Source organism: Cynoglossus semilaevis, chromosome 14 (genome assembly GCF_000523025.1).
Source record: "Cynoglossus semilaevis isolate Cse_v1.0 chromosome 14, Cse_v1.0, whole genome shotgun sequence".
Lineage (NCBI taxonomy): Eukaryota > Metazoa > Chordata > Actinopteri > Pleuronectiformes > Cynoglossidae > Cynoglossus > Cynoglossus semilaevis.
Genome location: NC_024320.1, coordinates 23,304,609 through 23,317,381, shown reverse-complemented (window position 1 = coordinate 23,317,381; position 12,773 = coordinate 23,304,609). Strand labels below are relative to the sequence as shown.

Below are 12,773 nucleotides of genomic sequence, written 5' to 3'. Positions count from 1 at the left end.
AGCCAGAGATTAAATATAAATGTATATTTTATTTATTAATAATGTAGCCTTTAAAATGTCTTTCATTATTTTTTTACTAAAGTCCCGTGTTTCAGCCGCTGTGCTAATTTCCAAGTACTGACAAATGGATTTGTTGTTGATGTTTTTTTGTTGTTGTTGTTTTTTGCACATAAAAAACCTGTCAATACTGTGATCACAAAGTTAGCGAAACCAACAAAAACCACTCTACCATATCACAATGGAATACTGCAGTGTCCTTGAAATTGAATTCCTGGACTCAACACAAATACTGGCTGTATTGAGACTCAATGAAGATGCATTATAAGCTTGTTTATTTTCAGGGGGGATGTTTCGTCTGCTGCGTCGAGGCTGTAAAGGAGATCAATGTTGTGATTGTGAGGATTTTAATTTTCTCCGCTCACAATCTCCCAGGCTGTTTGGCTTCAGTCGGGAAGTGCACACCAGCACAAAGAGCCTAATGTCGAGTGCAATCGCATTCCGTTTTGTGTGGCAAATTACTCTTAATCCCTTCGTGTGTCGGAGTAGCGAGTTCACGAGATGCTCTAATGTGATGCACGCGTTCGCGGGGAGTTCTAGTTCTAGTTGACTCTTACACTCTGCAGTCGCAGTCAAACAAGTCGGTAAGACAGTCCCATTAATCCGACAACCTCACACTCACCTCCTCCGATCGTTGATGCTGCAGCTACATCTACTGACTTTGCTGCTCTGCTATAGTGTGTACACTGATCTTATTTGTCCTCCTCCTCCTCCACGCTCTCATTACCATACCTCAGAAGGCATCGGTGCCTTGTGCATTATGTATATTCCACATCTCTGTGATATGTACCCTCTGAGTTTCTTTTGTACATTTCTTTTAGTTTGAAATTTGCTCCCTGAGAATTGCATACACCGCCTGGATTCATTAAGGGAGCGTCACTAAGTAAACAGGGCTGGATTCATTAAGGGAGCGTCACTAAGTTAACAGGGCAACATGAAACTAACGTCAAAGAGGGATCCATCCATCTATCCATCATCCATCCATCCATCCATCCATCCATCCATCCATCCATCCATCCATCTGTCCTTCCATCCATCAATCTATCCATGGATCCAACCACCATCTATCCATCCGTTCGTCCTCCAATCCATCCATCCATCCATCCATCCATCTGTCCATCCATGCTTCCATCCATCCATCCATCCAATCATGCATCCAACCACCATCTATCCAACCGTTTGTCCTCCAATTCATCCATCCTTCCATCCATCCATCCATCCATCCATCCTTCCATCCATCAATCTATCCGTCATCCATCCATCCATCCAGCCATCCATGGATCCAACCACCATCTATCCATCCGTTCATCCTCCAATTCATCCATCCATCCATCCATCCATCCATCCATCCATCCATCCATCCATCCATCCATCCATCCATCCATCCATCCATCCATCCATCCATCCATCCATCCATCCATCCATCCATCCATCCATCCATATCTATCTATCTATCTATCTATCTATCTATCTATCTATCCATCTATCCATCCATCCATCCATCCATCCATCTATGCCTGTATATAGTCTGTGTTTTAGCCTGTACCTGTACATGTGTCAAATGTTTAAAAACGTAAAATATTACTTTGATCACAAGCACCAGCCATTTTTTAAAAAAAACCCAAATAACAGGAAGTTTGGAGCTGAGATCTGCTCACGGTGCCCTATCTGTCAATCTGCCACATCTGCTGCACCAACTGATGGGTTAATGAGGGGCACACGTGTCCTGTCCTATTTCCTGCAATCAGCACACTCAGGCTTTTTGACAGGAGGCAATTATGGACGAAAAATACTGAGGTGGCTGAAAAATTGCTTAGACACACACACTGATATATCTATTTCCAGGGTCAAAACTGCGTTAGGAACAGGATTGGTGCGACTGATTGGCGTACACTTTGGAATAAAGCTTGACGTCTACCGACTCGGGAGCATTTAACACCTCAAGCTCTGTCCCTTTTAGGAACGCGCTAACTATTTTGGCTCGCGGATATCTTGAGATCATTAGCGGTGTTTTATATTTTTAAAGTTAACAGTCCTCACTGTTAAACCTGCCATATATATATATTTTTTGATTTAGGTTTTTATTAACTTATTTTATTTAACAGACTTTTGCGCACAAATCCTAGTAAAACACTGACAGCCTTACGTTACGTGATTTTTATGCAGGCTATTGTGGCACCCTAATGGAATGTGACTGCGATTTGCTGTCAGACGTCGCTCCTCGCTAAAGGTCGGGGGTCATTAAAACGTTCTGTCTGCACATCTCCATCCTGCCGAGTGATTGAGTGATAAGGCAGTCAGAGATGATGCAGGCTGGTCATATATCAAGCAAATACTCCATACAACAATGTGTACGCCCTAAATCCCCAAGGTGATATTGACTGGGCCGTAATAGAATCAGGTACGAGAAAAAATGTCTGCAGTCAGCAAAATAACATCAGACTTTAATCAATCTGCCACATGTCAGGGCTGTAGCTTTAATCTTCTCTTTCTTTTTTGACAGCAAATACTATTAACTGGTGTCGTCCCAGAACCATTTGTCACAAACCGATACACGAACCAGTATTTTCATTTGTGTACTCGCTGATAACGAGGGCAGATACGAATACTTCTTCAGGGCTGGTTTTCAAATAAGTCTGCAGTGAGTTGAGCGCTGTGTTACTGGTGGAACAGTTGTCTGGGTAATGAGGTGGCAGTGTCAGTGTGTGTTCGTAGTCGACACAAACCACAGTGAGGAAATCACAGCAGTGGTTCCTCGACCTTTTTTGGCTTGCGACCCTTATTTTGACATTTTTTTGCAACTACAAAGACTTTGATGACTGGCTCATCATCTATCCACATTAGCAGGTTCAGTGCTAATGTATCTTCAAATGTTTCATAAAATCACTGGTATTCTTAAAAATACAAATTTTACAAAAAATAAATACTGGAAACTGTTAATGTTGTTAAACCAACTTAAATAAACTACAGTAGGAAAATGTACCTACTGTACTGACTGTACAGTGGTTATGGTTAAAGGCCATTATACAGTATATTATGAATTAATATTGGTATTGATATCGGCCGATGCAGATACTGATATTGGTTCAGTTTTTTACAAACTGAAATATTTTTCATCTGGTAATTTTTTTTTTTTGCTTTAGAAAGCTGCTTTTCATATCAACTCTCTTCCCACTGGAGGGTTTCCTAAACGAAGAGCCGGGATTCATTTAAATGAAGGACCACAGGAACACATTTAAAAGAACACACAGACTAATTTACAGACGCTCCCTTTCTGACAAATGGCTGATGTAAGCCCCTAAAGTGCCTCTTAATCTGGCCTCCCATGTTCTGCAATCTGTCATGATTGACAGCGTGTGTTCACCGGTAACAACACAAACATTCAATCTGGCTGTCAAGACCCCTGAAGGCATTTTTTTTCCACCTGGACGAGGGGGCTGGGCCAGTAAAGCCTGTGATTACAGGTACATCACTGGTTAAAGTTCAGCCTGGCAGAATGCTGCTCTCCGGTGATTCACACACATTAGCATCCCGGACGCTCAGGGTGATTTGCATGCATTGTCAGCCCTTTTAAGACATCACACTAAGCACTTGAGCGAGTTTGCAGCTATCGGGTCCAAGGGGCCTCAAACCTGCCTGCTGTCAAAGATTTGTCCAGTCACGTCCTTAATCACGGCGTTAGAGGCGAGGAGGTTAGCGTTAATGTGAGGAGAATGGCTAACAGAGGTGATTAATGATTTTTATCTCATTTGAAGGTTCCAGGCTGATAAATTAGATGCTCCAGATTCTAAGGCTGTTTTTTTTTTCTTTTTTTCTGATGAACTGATTATTCCGTTCCTGTGGTATTAGTATTTAACTCTGGCTAATGGTAATGATGATGATGGTGATGAGACATATCTGCGCATTTTATTTTTATTTTGCCTACAATAAACCACTTCTTATATCAAACAGAGATAAGGAGTCGTGATCAGCCCAGTAATTTCTTACAAAATTATAACAAAAAGTTGTATTTGAATAACTGGTAAACACTCTTGTTACTGCCAATTGAGCAGTTACTATTTTAATCTGATTAAGTAAAGGTTAGCTGTGGATTAATCGTGATTAATCACGATTAATCAAGATGAAGTAACATTACTAAATGTAACAAAAATAGATAATTCTATATTGTTCTAAAAAAAGGGGGGCAAATAAGAGCTAGAAGTGTTCTTCAGGGGGGCAAATAAGAGCTAGAAGTGTTTTGAAAAAGGTCAAGAAAAACATGGAAATGTAACTTGAACTTTGCTTTCATCACACTAAGCACTTGAGCGAGTTTGCAGCTATCGGGTCCAAGGGGCCTCAAACCTGCCTGCTGTCAAAGATTTGTCCAGTCACGTCCTTAATCACGGCGTTAGAGGCGAGGAGGTTAGCGTTAATGTGAGGAGAATGGCTAACAGAGGTGATTAATGATTTTTATCTCATTTGAAGATTCCAGGCTGATAAATTAGATGCTCCAGATTCTAAGGCTGTTTTTTTTTTCTTTTTTTCTGATGAACTGATTATTCCGTTCCTGTGGTATTAGTATTTAACTCTGGCTAATGGTAATGATGATGATGGTGATGAGACATATCTGCGCATTTTATTTTTATTTTGCCTACAATAAACCACTTCTTATATCAAACAGAGATAAGGAGTCGTGATCAGCCCAGTAATTTCTTACAAAATTATAACAAAAAGTTGTATTTGAATAACTGGTAAACACTCTTGTTACTGCCAATTGAGCAGTTACTATTTTAATCTGATTAAGTAAAGGTTAGCTGTGGATTAATCGTGATTAATCGTGATTGATCAAGATGAAGTAACATTACTAAATGTCACAAAAATAGATAATTCTATATTGTTCTAAAAAAAGGGGGGCAAATAAGAGCTAGAAGTGTTCTTCGTAGAGTTAATGGATTTTTATTAAAAGGCTGGTGGTGTCCAGCAACACACAATGGTTATTTTCAGTAATACAATATTCCATTCTTGAACAAAAAGCAATATTGAAAAACAGGTGTTACTGGCAAACAAGTAATTTATTTATTATTTTTAATGTATTTTAACATTGTGCAGATTGTGTGAATGTAAGTTTTAAACAAATAAATAAAAACTAAATTGAATTAAACTGAATTATTAAAATTGTGACCCTCTTTGCAAATTGCGGCAGAATTAAATAAAAATAAATGAATTCCTCTGTGTATCGTTTGAAGTAATTTGTAAAATACTGTATATTCAGTATTTTTTCAGTACTAGCTGATGAGCAGTTCTATTATCAATTACAAACTCTTTTTGACCTTTCACCTCATCTTGAAGCTAAAACAACCCCAGTCTCCTGTGTAATTTACCAAAACATTCTGATCCAAACTAAGGTCAAATGTCTAGAGGCCAGGAGGCATTTAATCATCAGTTTTTCCATCAGCCATTTTCATGTTTGCTGCCCTTTTGCTCCTGTTGACATTGTGTGTTGTTGTTTTATTTTTGTTTTTTTCAAGAGACTTTCAAGTCCCTTGTTTGTGAGACTCAAGAGCTCACTCTGTGCTGCCATCCAGAACTGAATCCAATAAAAATAAATAGTCCAGTGAAACTCATGGCAGCATGTGCAGCAAGGTGTCTCTGTTCCGCCCTCCTACGGCTCAACGCTTTTATTGAAGCACGCATTGTCTCTCAGGAAAATATTCTCAAAAACTGGAGCTTTCAACAACCAAGCCCGTGTCAAGGCAAACATTTTCACAGCCACTACCTGCTCAAGCAAAAAAGTTTTCAGACCGTTAGACTTTTTTTTTTTTTTCAAAATTCCTAAATATCAGAACAAGCCAAAACGGCATGTAATCCTAATATCAGACTACACTGATGCTGAGCCCAGTTTATTCAACTCATGCCAAGTCTATTTCCTGCTGTAATGTAATGAGATTTTTTCCTGGATATTGGGCTTAGTAGGAGTATTCTCTTCCACTCTGCAGGATGTTTCTGCACTAAACAAGTAGCACAATAAACTGCATTCTTCCTCTGCTCAGATAATGCACCCAGCGTGGCTGCTGGTGGGAGAGCCGCGTCTCGCTGCGCTTCTGAGTAGGCTGTGCCTTGTACTCTCTGTATGACATACGCGTCACTATTTTATTAAAATCCCTCACTAGGAAATCCACGGTTCTTTTTTTATCATCTATTTATTGAAATATTGAAAAATAATTTATTTACAACACCTGCACATTCCTAGAATAAACAATATTTATTCTTTATTTTCTTTCGAAAATATCTGCTTAAATCTGAAAACTACGGCTCGTGGACCAGATATGGCCCGCTATGCCTTCTAAATCGGCACACCAAACATTAGTACAAAATATGGTGAAGGCTGTTTCGTGCATTACAACAAAACCATCGTAATTTTTATTGATGCCACTAGATGGCAGCAGACATTTTGAAAGGTTAGGCTAATTCTTGTACATTTTATTTACAATTTTTCACCCAGCATTCTACACGCAACCAACACTGAACCGGCCTGCCAGCCAAAATTCTGACCTCATTTTAGTTCGTGAGCCAAACCCCTGGGTTTAACTGAAATCCAAGCATATCAGTGTGAAAAATAGGCATTTTCTGCATAGCCTTAACTTCGTCCCTGCTTATCACCTGCCCCTGTGTAAATACGTCACTCCTCGATGGTTTTTCCAGTGGAAAACACATTACCAATTGTTTTAACTCAGGGGTTTATGTTTTATTCATATTTTCTTCCGTGTCCTCTTACATTGTTGTTCTCATCTTGTTTGCTCCACTGAGTATGAATATGTGCAGTAGAGCCAAATTAGGTAAGCCACTTCCAATCCATCTGGACACTGGCTTAATCAAAGTCCCTGTCAGGGAGAATGAAATCTCCTCAGACAAAATGAACATGTCAGTGTTAGATGAAGGGACAACTTCTCTTTTGTACGCTGGGTCAGAGAGTGATGGTCTCCACATCAGCGGCTCGCCGAGAGTGAAGTTCAGGACCGGGCTGAGAGCAATCATTTCTTTGTTACATTTAAAGTGCACTGAGGCTTGTTTATGTGAAAAGAAAAAGAAAAAAAAACAGGGCTGTGAAAAGATAAAAATTGACATAATGTCAATAAAAAATAAACAAAGAACTTAATTAATCTTGATTACTTTGGGTTAATAGAGATGAATTAATGTTTTCTGTATATTGATAGAACAGAAGGACAAACAACAGCAGGTAGATGTGTGTGTTTCTCACACGCATTTTTATTTGTAACTAATTGAAATGATGGAATTACAAAATCGTTTAGACTTTATTCCGTCAGTATCAGAGTCTGAATGACCTGTTGTTTTAATGTGACTGGATTCTTTTTGAATGAAGTAAATTAGTAAAACTGAAGTACATTATATTACTGTGTCCCACTGCGGCCCTGGTACAAAATTAATATGGACCAGCACCGGTCCCTGGACCGGGGATTGGAGGCCCCCGTCTTAAACAATATCAATCAGTCTACAGTACCTCACAATTGTATTAGTCAGCTTGTCATTCATAGTAGTAGTAGTCCGAAGTACTCACTACCATGCTGGTAGCTCCAGGTGGTTCATGAACCAAAACCTCTTTCCCACAGTGTGTATAAATAACGTGTGAATAAACGGTGTATTTAAGCAACGATAAGTGGATGGACAGTGGAATCATTGGCTAAACATGTGTCATTCCCCCATGTGTTAATGCATTAACATTTTTAAATGAATTAACATGATTAAGTTTGACAGCCCCAGTGAAACCCCATCAAAAAACATTGACTCAAAGCAGCACAGTTCTTTGGAGTTGAACAGACCTCGTTCCTTTTTAGGAAGTTTTGTGATGTACTCCTGCATTGATGTAGGGGACTGATGTGGAGAGAGAGAGAAAAAAAATCTTACTTCACGGTTGCATCATTTTTAGACAGTCCTGCTCTCAGCCCTGTGGGTAGAGAGCTTTTCTTTCAGCGCTTCAGTCACAGAATTCCGGCCAGTGCAGGTCAGGGTTTCTCTAAGACGCTGCAGAGATTGCTTTGATATAATGATGTGTACTCTGTCTTCCACATCACTACGTTCACCGCAGCGTGATTCTGCCTCTCGGTCACTGGACGTTTGTCTTTCACTGGCATTTTAAGCACAAAGTGAATAAGAGTTTAGATTGAAGTTTTGCTGATGTGCATTACACTCAGTGTCAGCGCTGCTCAGGGCCTAATCCTGCAGATGGAGGCACGGAAATGGATCAGTTCTCTGTTGTTGACTGTCAGTACTTAGTGATGCATGGGTCCGCCGTGTGGAAAATGTTTAATTTTAATATTATTTCTTAGTAGTTCTTGGTACACGTATTTGTGTCTCTGGACTGTCTGCCTCCTTAAGTGTCAGATGATAACCCCGCCCCACTAGCATGCTGCGGCCTAGCTGCTAACACGTACAACCGAGGAAGCTCAGAAGCACAGCTGCTCTTTTAGCGCAGGGCTTTACGTACACAAGCTACAACATGCTAACACTTTAGCCACTAAAAGTGACAGGCAGTGAGGCCATACAACGTACATTAGTTCTAACTACTGTGAAACGTCCAGGTTCATTTTTGGGATTTTGAGCCAAAGTACATTACTAAAATATCATTTAGACTTCAATGTCATCCTTAAACAACACAAACCTAGTTAGCATGTCGGCTAAAATTTAGAAGCCAGTGTTATTTTTTTTTAATGTGATTTCTTCAATGCTGTACACGTGTTGTCCTCTATAGAGTTGCTGTTGCACTGCATCCCATCTATATTGTATGGTGTTGTGTTGTGACAACTGATGTAGAGATAAACTGTGAGTCATCCGACCCCTCCTTTTTTTTAACCCTGTCAAGTTTAACCTTTCTAAGAAAAGAACATTTATGGAATTTTATCATTCAGCTGCGACACGACATCTGCCGCTCTTTCACTTCTCCAAGGACGTTGTTGTATGGCTGCAACTTCCTCTGGATATTTGACATCATTGCTGTACAAGTGCCCACGGCGTTTGACAGCGGGGGCCAGGTCAGGAGCAGATAGAAGGAGCGATCGAGTGAACTCAGATAAATGACATGTAAAAGGCTAAAATGCTTTTAGCCTTCTCTACGCCATCTATAGGGAAAACATGGGCATTGTAGGTATAGTATAAGTAAAGTATAATCACAATACAAACCAATTACAATTTGGACGTATGTTTGGTGAGCACATCTGGCCCCTGGGCCTTAGTATATATATATATATATACATATACATATATATATATATGTATATATATATATATATATATATATATACACATATATATATATATATATGTATACCTTACTTTGATACTTAAACTCTACCACGGAAAAATATTGAGTTTTCATCTGCCTCTAGGAGGAGCAGTGTAGACAATGTCATTTCATATTATGGCTGCATCTTAGAAAATATTAGAAAACACTTCTTTCCAATGAGATCATAAAAAGAGTGCCGGCTGATCAAACTGGGATGATGGTTGCTGCTGTGGGAGCAAATTGTTCTGAAGTTTCTAAAAGAGAAGGTGTTCAGCCAGGCTGATGTGACTTCCTCACAGCTTTTCCAACGGCATTATTAGGTGTCTCTGTAGCTGGTGAAGATGCTCAGTAACATGAACAGACTAGTGCTGCTGTATAATAAAGAAACATGGTTCCTTTTGGAAACTGAAATGTGGCTCCGTTACCCTGCTGTTCTTTCTCTATTTAATTTACATCGCGTCCTTTTTCATAATCCCACGTTGTCGTACGTCGTCTTTGCAGGGTGTGTAGCATCTACACTATCAAATTTTGATTTATGATGAAACATAATATGACACGACTGGTTCACCGAGGCTGGCTTCTGTTACAGCTATGCTGAGAATGCTACCACCGAACCGCTAACACCCACGCTGTTCATCCAGGCCACAAAAGCAAATTTAGAAAGGTAACACTCAGGTATTATAATTAATAATCTAATTAGCTACTCGCCAACATGATAATGAAAGGATACTGACCCTCTTGTTGGCAAGATTATGCTAATATTCTAATTTGCCCACTATGTTTTACATAAGGTTTTAATTGATGGACTCAGGCCTTGAATAAAGGTTTATTAGTTTATTAGGTTTTAACAGTTTTAACAGTATCATGTTAAATATTATTGATACTCTGTGAGCCTTCATTTTAAGTGTACGTAAGAATTTTAAAACAATGCTTTGAGATACCACTTTGGCTAATTTAGCTGTAATCACCACCAGGTGGAGCAGACTTTGAGCTTCCCTGCGGTTTAAATCAATTAACTTGCCGTATAATTGCTGACATGAACAGAATAAACTCTGACAAGTTTATTTTCATACTGTAGAGTTTTTACTCTAGAGTACTGTAAAATTTGTACTCTTACTGTGCTTTTATCTATCTATTTATCTATCTATCTATCGATCATGTTACTCGTGTTTTTTAGATTCAATTTTACAATGTTCAACTTTTCCATTCAGTTGTTTATCATTACTTTCCTTTAAACCTGTTCATCAGAGACAGGAGACAAGATTTGAATTTACTATTTATCAGGAAATTGTTATTTATTTTTCCTGTAAAATCAGAATAAGGTCAAGCCTTTTGTATACAACATCCATGTACAGCTTGAAGAACTGAAGGTCAGAGGTCGATTCACCACCTCCTATTCAAACTGCAGCACTTGTACCCTTCGTATTTCTTTTTAAATATTACCGTCACGCCGTCGAACCATGTTTATGCATAAGGACTCTTTTTGCATTCTGCTATATTTTCCCTCCAACCTCTCGTCAAACAGAGTGTGAGCTTTGAAAATGCCAGATCTCTTCTCGGCTTAAAGGAAGAGAGTAATCAATTCAGTTATAGCGGTTGCTTGGTAACTGAGGCCTTGGACATTTTCATAGGTTGTATGTCTCCTCACAGACCTGGCCCTGAACAGTGCATCAGCTAGGCATCCTCACCAGGTAAATCTATCTATCCTTGTGCTCCAGTCAAAACCAAGCATTGTTTTTTCTTGAACCATCTCCCTACGGAAATTCTCAAAACTCCAAGTGGTGCAGTACGTGAACTGCATCCAAGGATCATATATCTTTTACCTTCAGGCGCCAGCTGTCGACATCACAGCCACAGAATTACAAAATGTCAGAAGCTGCTCCTACTGTAGAATCCAACTGTGTGTTTCAACGCACCAAACAACAGGTGGTGACGAGGGGAGAGCAGTCTCCCGGAGACCACTTGTTGTTGTCATCGACCTAAATGTTACACCTGGAGACTAAACCAATGGGCGTTGACATAGTCTGCAAATGACTCCTTCGACACCCGCCTTCTCTGCAGTACTTACTGTTCCTTAGATTGCACTCACCACCTGTCTCTGCCTGGTTCTCTGTTTTACCCCCCGGCTCTGCCCCCCGCCCCCCCACATTGTTTTTCACCTGTGTCCAATTACCCATGCCTCCACTGTTTACTTAGACCCAGTGAAAGTCTTTTTACTGTCATGTCGTCTTTTGCCACGGTGGGAGGTGTTTCTGTTTGCCCCTACCCAACCCCCCCGCCCACCAGGCTGACGAGTCTTTTGGCCTTTTTGCTCTGGAGGAAATCTTGTGCACGTCTTTATTTCTGCGGTTTATCATTCCTGATCACACATCGTCTTTTGAGGGTCACAACCACTCGCATAAGGAGACAAGGCGTGTTTTGAGATCGGTGTCAAAGCTAAGAAAAGACTCACGGCAGCTTGTTTATTACTAATTAGCACTCTGGCTATTGTTTGTGCTGTGGTTCAGCGGTTGTTTGGGTGCAGGAGAAGAGACAGGCTGACATGTAGGTAAAAATAGCAGGAAAAGGTGGAACGTTGTTAGCACCGTGTTGTTACTTTTGACTCGGTTGTTTACGATGAGACGTTTGGCGCCAGTTGGTTTCTAGGAATTTGTCTTTGAAAAATTCAAAAGGATGTTGCGTTAAAGCGCCAGCTTTAGTTTCAAACCAGTTCGATTACTGGTGCTGCAGTTCTCAGGTTCAGTCGCTAACGTTAGCACAGTGAATTGATTTGCAGTGTTTTAATCTTCATTCACGCTAACAATGTCTGCGGCGTGAGAGCCACACAAAGGCGTACAGCGGGGATTTTGACAGGTGTTGCTAATGGCATTAATGGCAGCTCCTTTTAGCTGAGCCAGGGCAGTGGTGACAGTGAGCCGACACTAACTGTGGCAGCTAAATGGAACCCAGCCATCATTTGGCTTTGCTATCCCTGCTGTGACATGTCAACATGTCTGCCACAGAGAAAAGACGCTAATTAGCATCAACGTTCGTCCCGAGTGATCCGATTACATGTAAACAGTCTTTAATGCAGGTGTGGAAGCTTGCTACATGTATTTAAACACTGACATGGTTTATTGATAAACACTTCTTCTGTGTCAAAGGTTGTTTTTTTTTTGTTTATAATTTAAACTCTAGCATGCTTGAATTTTTTCCTTCGTGTTTATATTTTGCACACATTGACATCAGAGGAAAGTTTTTTGTTAAAATTTGAGAAAAAGCTAATTGACATCGTGCTTAACTTTTAGACTGACTCAAAATATCATTACTAATGCAATACATAATTAAATACTCGAGACAGCCTTGGATAACAAAGCATCTGTTTTCACACTAATACACGTGTTTGTTAGGAAGTTATTCATGATGCGTTACACTTGAATAATATTTTGAGCAGGAGCTG

General features: G+C 39.9%; 1 long non-coding RNA gene across 3 annotated transcripts in view; it reads left to right on the top strand.

Moving 5' to 3' along the window:
* The window catches only part of LOC103390189 (uncharacterized), a 110,512-nt gene that overhangs the window by 40,210 nt on the left and 57,529 nt on the right, over window positions 1-12,773 (top strand). For 2 of the 3 annotated variants that reach the window (XR_522661.3, XR_003051803.1), the window contains one exon: window positions 3,201-4,235. The exons of the other annotated variant lie outside the window; for it this stretch is intronic. This is a non-coding gene — a long non-coding RNA (uncharacterized LOC103390189). Of the gene's footprint in view, window positions 1-3,200; window positions 4,236-12,773 lie in introns of those variants that run through there. 3 annotated transcript variants of the gene reach the window in all.